The 7,004-nt window shown below is 31.2% G+C and overlaps 1 long non-coding RNA gene across 1 annotated transcript in view; it reads right to left on the bottom strand.

Moving 5' to 3' along the window:
• Positions 1-4,337, bottom strand: part of LOC137637126 (uncharacterized) — a 25,361-nt gene extending 21,024 nt beyond the window's left edge. Inside the window, exons 1-2 of the long non-coding RNA XR_011043408.1 lie at positions 4,212-4,337; positions 40-129 (exon numbers count right to left, since the gene is read on the bottom strand). This is a non-coding gene — a long non-coding RNA (uncharacterized lncRNA). The remainder of the gene's footprint in view (positions 1-39; positions 130-4,211) is intronic.
• Between the last annotated feature and the right edge of the window lie 2,667 nt (positions 4,338-7,004).

Raw genomic sequence — 7,004 nt, 5'->3', positions numbered from 1 at the left:
CATTATCTTTTGAAGTTTAAAGTATCCTGTCATTCTCACCTTAAATGAAGTCACGGCAAAGGTTATAGTTTGATCTTCACTGATGAAGTTAGAAGCTTTTCGTCCGTAACTTCTAGGTTAAAACAGCACCTGTAAAATTTAAATTTAATCAGCTACATACAAATTTAAAGTCACTAAAGATTGATACATTTCTGGCACATTCATACATCTTTAATTATTATTATTATTATTATTATTATTATTATTATTATTATTATTATTATTATTATTACTTGCTAAGCTACAACCCTAGTTCCAAAAGCAAGATGCTATAAGCCCAGGGGTTCCAATAGGGAAAATAGCCCAATGAGGAAAGGAAACGAGAAAATAAGAGAATTAACATATGCAATGAAAAGGAAAATCTAACATAGTTTGAGTTGTCTTGGACAATCGCTATAGAATTCCTCCTATGTACATCGTATCCTATGTACACTGTAGACTATGTACAGGACCCACTTAGTCTCCCCTGCTTATGTACATCGTAGACTACAGTATGTATTGTACATCGTAGACTAAGTTTAACTTCATAGGAGTAATGTGTATAACAAATATAGATTTTACCTTTCTACTTCTTCCTCATGTTCATGACGTCAACATCTAAATCTGATGTTTATCTTACTTCTCTTAAGTCAATTATGATAAATACACCGATTCCGTTTACGAATTCAATAAATTGAGCAGTGTTCAACCAAAAGACCAAATGGAAACCATCATCTAATTCTCACATTTAAAAAAAATCTTGCCTACATCCATAATCGGAGTTCATGAGCCGTCCAACTTCTAAAATCTCTAGGTTGAGAGAGAGAGAGAGAGAGAGAGAGAGAGAGAGAGAGAGAGAGAGAGAGAGGCGGTTACATGGCAGGGGTTAATATATATACCAGGCATATGCCAACTAACTACTTATTAAATAATTCAACAAAATTCTTTCATCTTCAATCACAATATAATAAAAGGATAGGCATTTTATATATTCTATATCCAACGAAGATTCATAGATTCTTTCAAATACGAATCATCTTACATAATTAGGATTAAGGTTTTTGTGGAATGTTAGTTTGGCCATTTAAACTATTGATTTGGGAAATTTGGTTGTCAGGAACTATTTCCTCCCGTTGACGACTTCACAAAACAAGATGGCAGGTAGAAATTCCTTCCTTAAACTTCAAATATTCACCTTATTCGCATCATTAAGCTTATCTAAAGTTGATTACCTTACTAGTTTACTGAAATCCACCTTTACTTGAAACACTATGGGGAAAAAAATCTTATCTAGTTATTTAGTTTAACTATCAATGCTTGGGCTCGCTCTTAAAGTAATAATGTCCAAGTTAAGCTTTTGATTTCTCAACAAAGGCTTCCTTTGATACTTTTAAGTTCAATTCAAAATACTATTAATCTTAAAACAATTTTTTTTTCCTGTCATGAAAATCAGAAGGTCATTTGGTGGTAAGAGACGAAAAGTCCTCATTCGTCAAATCAAGGGAAATATTATTATTATTATTATTATTATTATTATTATTATTATCATTAATATCATCATTATCATTATTATCAATACTATTACTGATATTATCAATAGTTTTGATAATATTAATAGTATTATTATTATTATCATTATCCTCAGTTCAAATGTCGTTCAAAACTATACACTACGACTAAAGTTGTGCCCAGGAAGGTTTTCACACACAAACAAAACACAAACATGTGATAAAACATAACCTCCTTCCAACTTCGATGTGCAAATTATCCACAAATACGTAAATCAACATAAAATATAATTAATGATTTACAAATAGACTAAAATTATACATAAAACTATAGAACTATCACGATAAGACGTCATGAGAATTTCAAACTAACCGATCGTAGATCGACGGCCTTTTCACCGAAGAAAAATCTATTAAATATTCAGTTAATAAATTCATAAATTGCATCCAGATTAATTATATTACGTATATTAATCATAAAAAATATATAAAATTAAGAAAATATAGTACAATTAAGCGTGGAGGAAGAAAATAAGATAAGGGGAAAATATGGATACTGTCGGTGAAGAGACCATTTTAGTAACGGCCTTTTCGCCGACGACAACTCTAAAATTAATTCAAATTTTAGAATTCATAAACTGAATGCAGATGAATCATATTATGAAGATGAATATTGAAATATATGTAAAATGAAGAAAATATTGTAAAATTTGGCACAATTAAGCTTTGAGGAAGAAAATGATATAGGGAAAATTGTGAGATTGTCGGTGAAGAGACCATTTATGTTACGGACTTTTCGCCGATGATAATTCCATTAACTTTCGATTTTGTTTAATTTATGAATTAAATTCAGATGATTCAAACTCTATATATGAATCAAATTCTATAGATGAATCAGATTCTATGGATGAATCATCAAATATATTAAAGATTAAGTAAATATAGTACAAGTTATTGTGGAGATATATAAAGCGATATGGGGAAATTATCTGCAAATTGTTATTATATTATTATCCTCTCTCTCTCTCTCTCTCTCTCTCTCTCTCTCTCTCTCTCTCTCTCTCATGAGACGTACCCTGGATAATGACAGAATCCATAGTTTTGTAAATAGCTAAGCTACAACCCTAATTGGAAAAGAAGGATATGCTATATGTCCAAGGGCTCCAACAGGGAAAATAGCCCAGTGAGGAATGAAAGAAATAATCGAGAAATGAAAAATAAATAACCAGTACACCGTCAAAATGACAAAATATAAAAACCTTCCCAAACCTTTAATTATATATATATATATATATATATATATATATATATATATATATATATATATATATATATATACATATATATGTAGGCCTACATATATATATATATATATATATATATATATATATATATATATATATATAATTATATATATATATATATATATATAATTATATATATATATATATATATATATATATAATATATATATATAATATATATATATATATATATATATATATATATATAATATACATATAAATATATATTTATAATATATATATAAATATATATATATAATTATATATATATATTATATATATCATTTATAATATATATATATATATATATATATATATATATATATATATATACATATATATGTACATATATATATATATATATATATATATATATATATATATATATATATACACTGTATACACAAATAAACTTTCAAAAGTTTTGGGTAAAACAAAGTAAAAAAAGAAACAATTCAGGTGTAAATACAATATTAAACACAAAATTCTGTGAACACTTGATCAAACAAAGATATTACCTTATGAAATCACAAAAACGACATTTAACAAGAGTGTCGGTTCTGAACAGTTACTAAACCTATAAAGCCAAGAAAAATTTGGGCAAGATTGATCAGACTCACTCCAGTGAAGAAACTAAAGGAAGACATTTACACTATTCAAGTTGGTTCAAGTAATTGATAAGAGTCTGTTCGCAGAGTTAATACTAGAGGGGTACTCAGTAGAGCGCAGACCTCCACCGCAGGAGCTGATTTCACGACATTTTGCTCGACCTTGACCTTTGATCTTAACATTTATTAATTGGCGTGGATTTTCTTACACTCAAATATGAACCAAGTTTGAAGTCTCTGTGACAACGATGTCCAAACTTATGGCTGATTACGTGAATTGCACATTTTGCTTGACCATGACCTTGATCTTTGACTTTGACCTTCCGAAATTTAATCATATCAAGCTATTTACATAAAAGTTAATCCCTGAAAGTTTCATTACTCTACGATTAAAATTGTGGCCAGGAAGCTGTTCACACACACACACAAACAGAGGGGTTAAACATAACCTCCTTCCAATTTCGTTGGCGGAGGTAATTAAAAAAAACCGTAACACGAACTTCAATTAGATAATTAGCTAACACTAACAATATATATAAAAAAAATACCACCATTCCCACACCCACATGCAAATAAGAGACTATCCTTTCTCACCAAAAATTTCCCACAGAAAAATAATGCATTAAATAATGTGATTACTTGAACATTATAATATCTAAATCCTTAAATCTACGCATTGAATATCCCTAAGTATACAACAAGTCTTTTGATAGCAAAAGATATCATCTAAATATAAATGATTTTATTAAATCTTTAGTTTTCCAATTACTTACTGTCTATATTTTGACCAGTCTCTTCCTAATGCCTGCTTGATATTACGTGGCTCCAGAACCGATCAGACAGCGTCCAGCACCCTTCTATGGTCCTGCTATTTGGGCTGGTTATGTCGAGCAATGTCTGAAACAACAAATCAAGATGTTAAAAGGACCAAACACCGATTTTTTAATACTTAAATCATCAGTATAACAACGAAATGTTATGAACAAATACCCTCTAGCTGTGTGTGTTGAGGAAAATAGCTTCACAAAGTAACAATGATTTTACCTAGCACCTTTCCTCCATGAAGGTATGACTATAAAGCGGCCCCTCTCTCTCTCTCTCTCTCTCTCTCTCTCTCTCTCTCTCTCTCTCTCTCGTTTTAAATACCTGTTCGATAAATGTTTAAGGCTGTTACATAATCTAGTCTCCATCTCTATTCTGACTATAAATTAATCTAATTGTAGGTAACTCAAGTCTCTTTAAGGCGTAGAGAGAGAGAGAGAGAGAGAGAGAGAGAGAGAGAGAGAGAGAGAGAGAGAGAGAGAGAGAGAGATTGCCTTGTAAGTACTTGTATAAACGAATTTGGTCAAAAACCATAACAACACTGGGGAGTCTGGGAGCAATGAAATTCTGACTGCACATCAAAACTTGCAACCACTCTTTGCAGTTTGGTGCAAAAGGGTACAACTCCTTTTATGGCACGGGAGACTTTTCAGCATCTTTAGCAACCAAATAAGTTCTTTTTGCTTAAATGTCAGACGAATATCTCTGTTCAGTCAAACTGTTTGTAATCTTTTTCAAAATATATTAGTTTCACCATTTTTATTAAATGCTAATCATCATAGATTTATTCATTAGCAGTGTTCATTGGCTATTTTAATTGATAGAGTATGTTTATCGAAGCTATAACACGAGAAATATTTTGTATTGAGAGAGAGAGAGAGAGAGAGAGAGAGAGAGAGAGAGAGAGAGAGAGAGAGAGAGAGAGAGAGAGAGAGAGAGAGTTCACATTCTAAATTCCTCTATTGACTCTCTGAAATGGTAAAACTGCGAATGACTCTTAACTAATTTCATTGTTTTTACTGATATCTTTAGCAAGTCATTACAACTTTGATACCTCGAATTGTAGCCTTATATAATATCAGCAAATATATTAATCATATATGTATAATAGTATTGACTACGTATGAGATGTTAAAAACTACATAAGATCACTTGTACGCTTATCAATTTACATTGGCTGCCTACTAAAGCAAGAATTTAGTTTAGATTAGATACAATAACCCTCCAAGTTATCAGAATTGGACGTCAAAATTATATAAGAAGAGAGAGAGAGAGAGAGAGAGAGAGAGAGAGAGAGAGAGAGAGAGAGAGAGAGAGGGAGGTTGCATCTAGAACGTGTTGAACCCACAAGAGTGACTACACAATTTATAACTTATTTCTCTACCCTTTGACTTTAATTAATTCATCCCATGAGAGTGTAAATGGTGACCTTATTCTATTGTCCATGAATGGTAACGAAGTTCATATTTCCCTTCACTTAAATTACAAAAGTTTATTATTTGTATTTCTTTTCCTACATAAACACTTGAAAATAAAATCATAATCTTGGGAACTTTAAACCAACCATTATTTGAGAAAAAACTGCAGCTTGCACCATATCACTATAGTTTATTCTAAGATTCAATAAATATTAAAAGCTGATTAATTGAACAACTTGAATATGATAAAGTATTATATGAAACTAATTAAAGACGCATCAAGAATATTACCACGGGAAATCTGCTTAAGTTTCAGCGTGAGTTGATATTGCTGTACTTGGATTGATATAGACAAATAAAACAGGCCGGTACACGTGCTACCTTGTTGAGAGAGAGAGAGAGAGAGAGAGAGAGAGAGAGAGAGAGAGAGAGAGAGAGAGAGAGAGAGAGAAATATTCGATTACTCTACCCTAATTGATTTACACTGACAACTTATTAAAGCAAGAACTTAGTTTAGAATATTAATGTTAATGTTATTAAAATATTTCATATCAATCAAGTTATCAGAACCGGTCGTCCAGAATAGCTAAGAGAATTACTACACATTGAGTAGTCAACAAATAGTGTTGACACGAGAATAGTTACAGATAGTCTCAAACTATTGGAACCTAGATATATGTCTACTGTAGGCTCTAGACCAGAGCCTTTGAATATGCGGCCCCGAGACTATACAATATGCTCCCACTAGACATCAGAAAGACTGAAGCTATTATTAAGCCTTTCAAGAGGAAACTGAAGACTTTCTTGCACTCTAAGTACTTCGATAAATTGGATTAGACAATAAACGAGCAATATGTGGTGTGAAATGCTGAATGTCTTGGAATGCATAAATAAAAAAAAACGACTGAGGGGGCTGTAGAGAGTAGAGGTCCATAGTGTGATAGGACCAGAAAAGCAGCCCTTAATTAAAGTAAAATAACTACACCACCATCACTTAAAAAAAAAAAAAAAGTAAATTAATAACTTAAATATATGTTATTTCAGATCGACATTGCTGGAACTTTCTTTCATTGTGTGAACGGTAAAATGTCCTTTGAAAATCTCTAGACTGACTATTTAACCATCAATCGTTGGACTATCACGGCTGACTGATTGATTGACTGAGATTTCTCTAGCATCGTGACAGTCTCATAAATGTACATCAGATATAACGAGAACTCGAGGGATAAACACAAGCTTAATATTCCTAAAACAACTTCGTACAATTCTCGATAAATTATCGTTTTTAAACTGTTGTTGTCAAATCGCAAACATGAACAGAGCTGA

This window comes from Palaemon carinicauda, unplaced genomic scaffold (genome assembly GCF_036898095.1).
Source record: "Palaemon carinicauda isolate YSFRI2023 unplaced genomic scaffold, ASM3689809v2 scaffold544, whole genome shotgun sequence".
Classification (NCBI taxonomy): Eukaryota; Metazoa; Arthropoda; class Malacostraca; order Decapoda; family Palaemonidae; genus Palaemon; species Palaemon carinicauda.
Note: the sequence above shows the minus strand (reverse complement) of the source record. Positions and strands in the feature narration are given on the sequence as shown.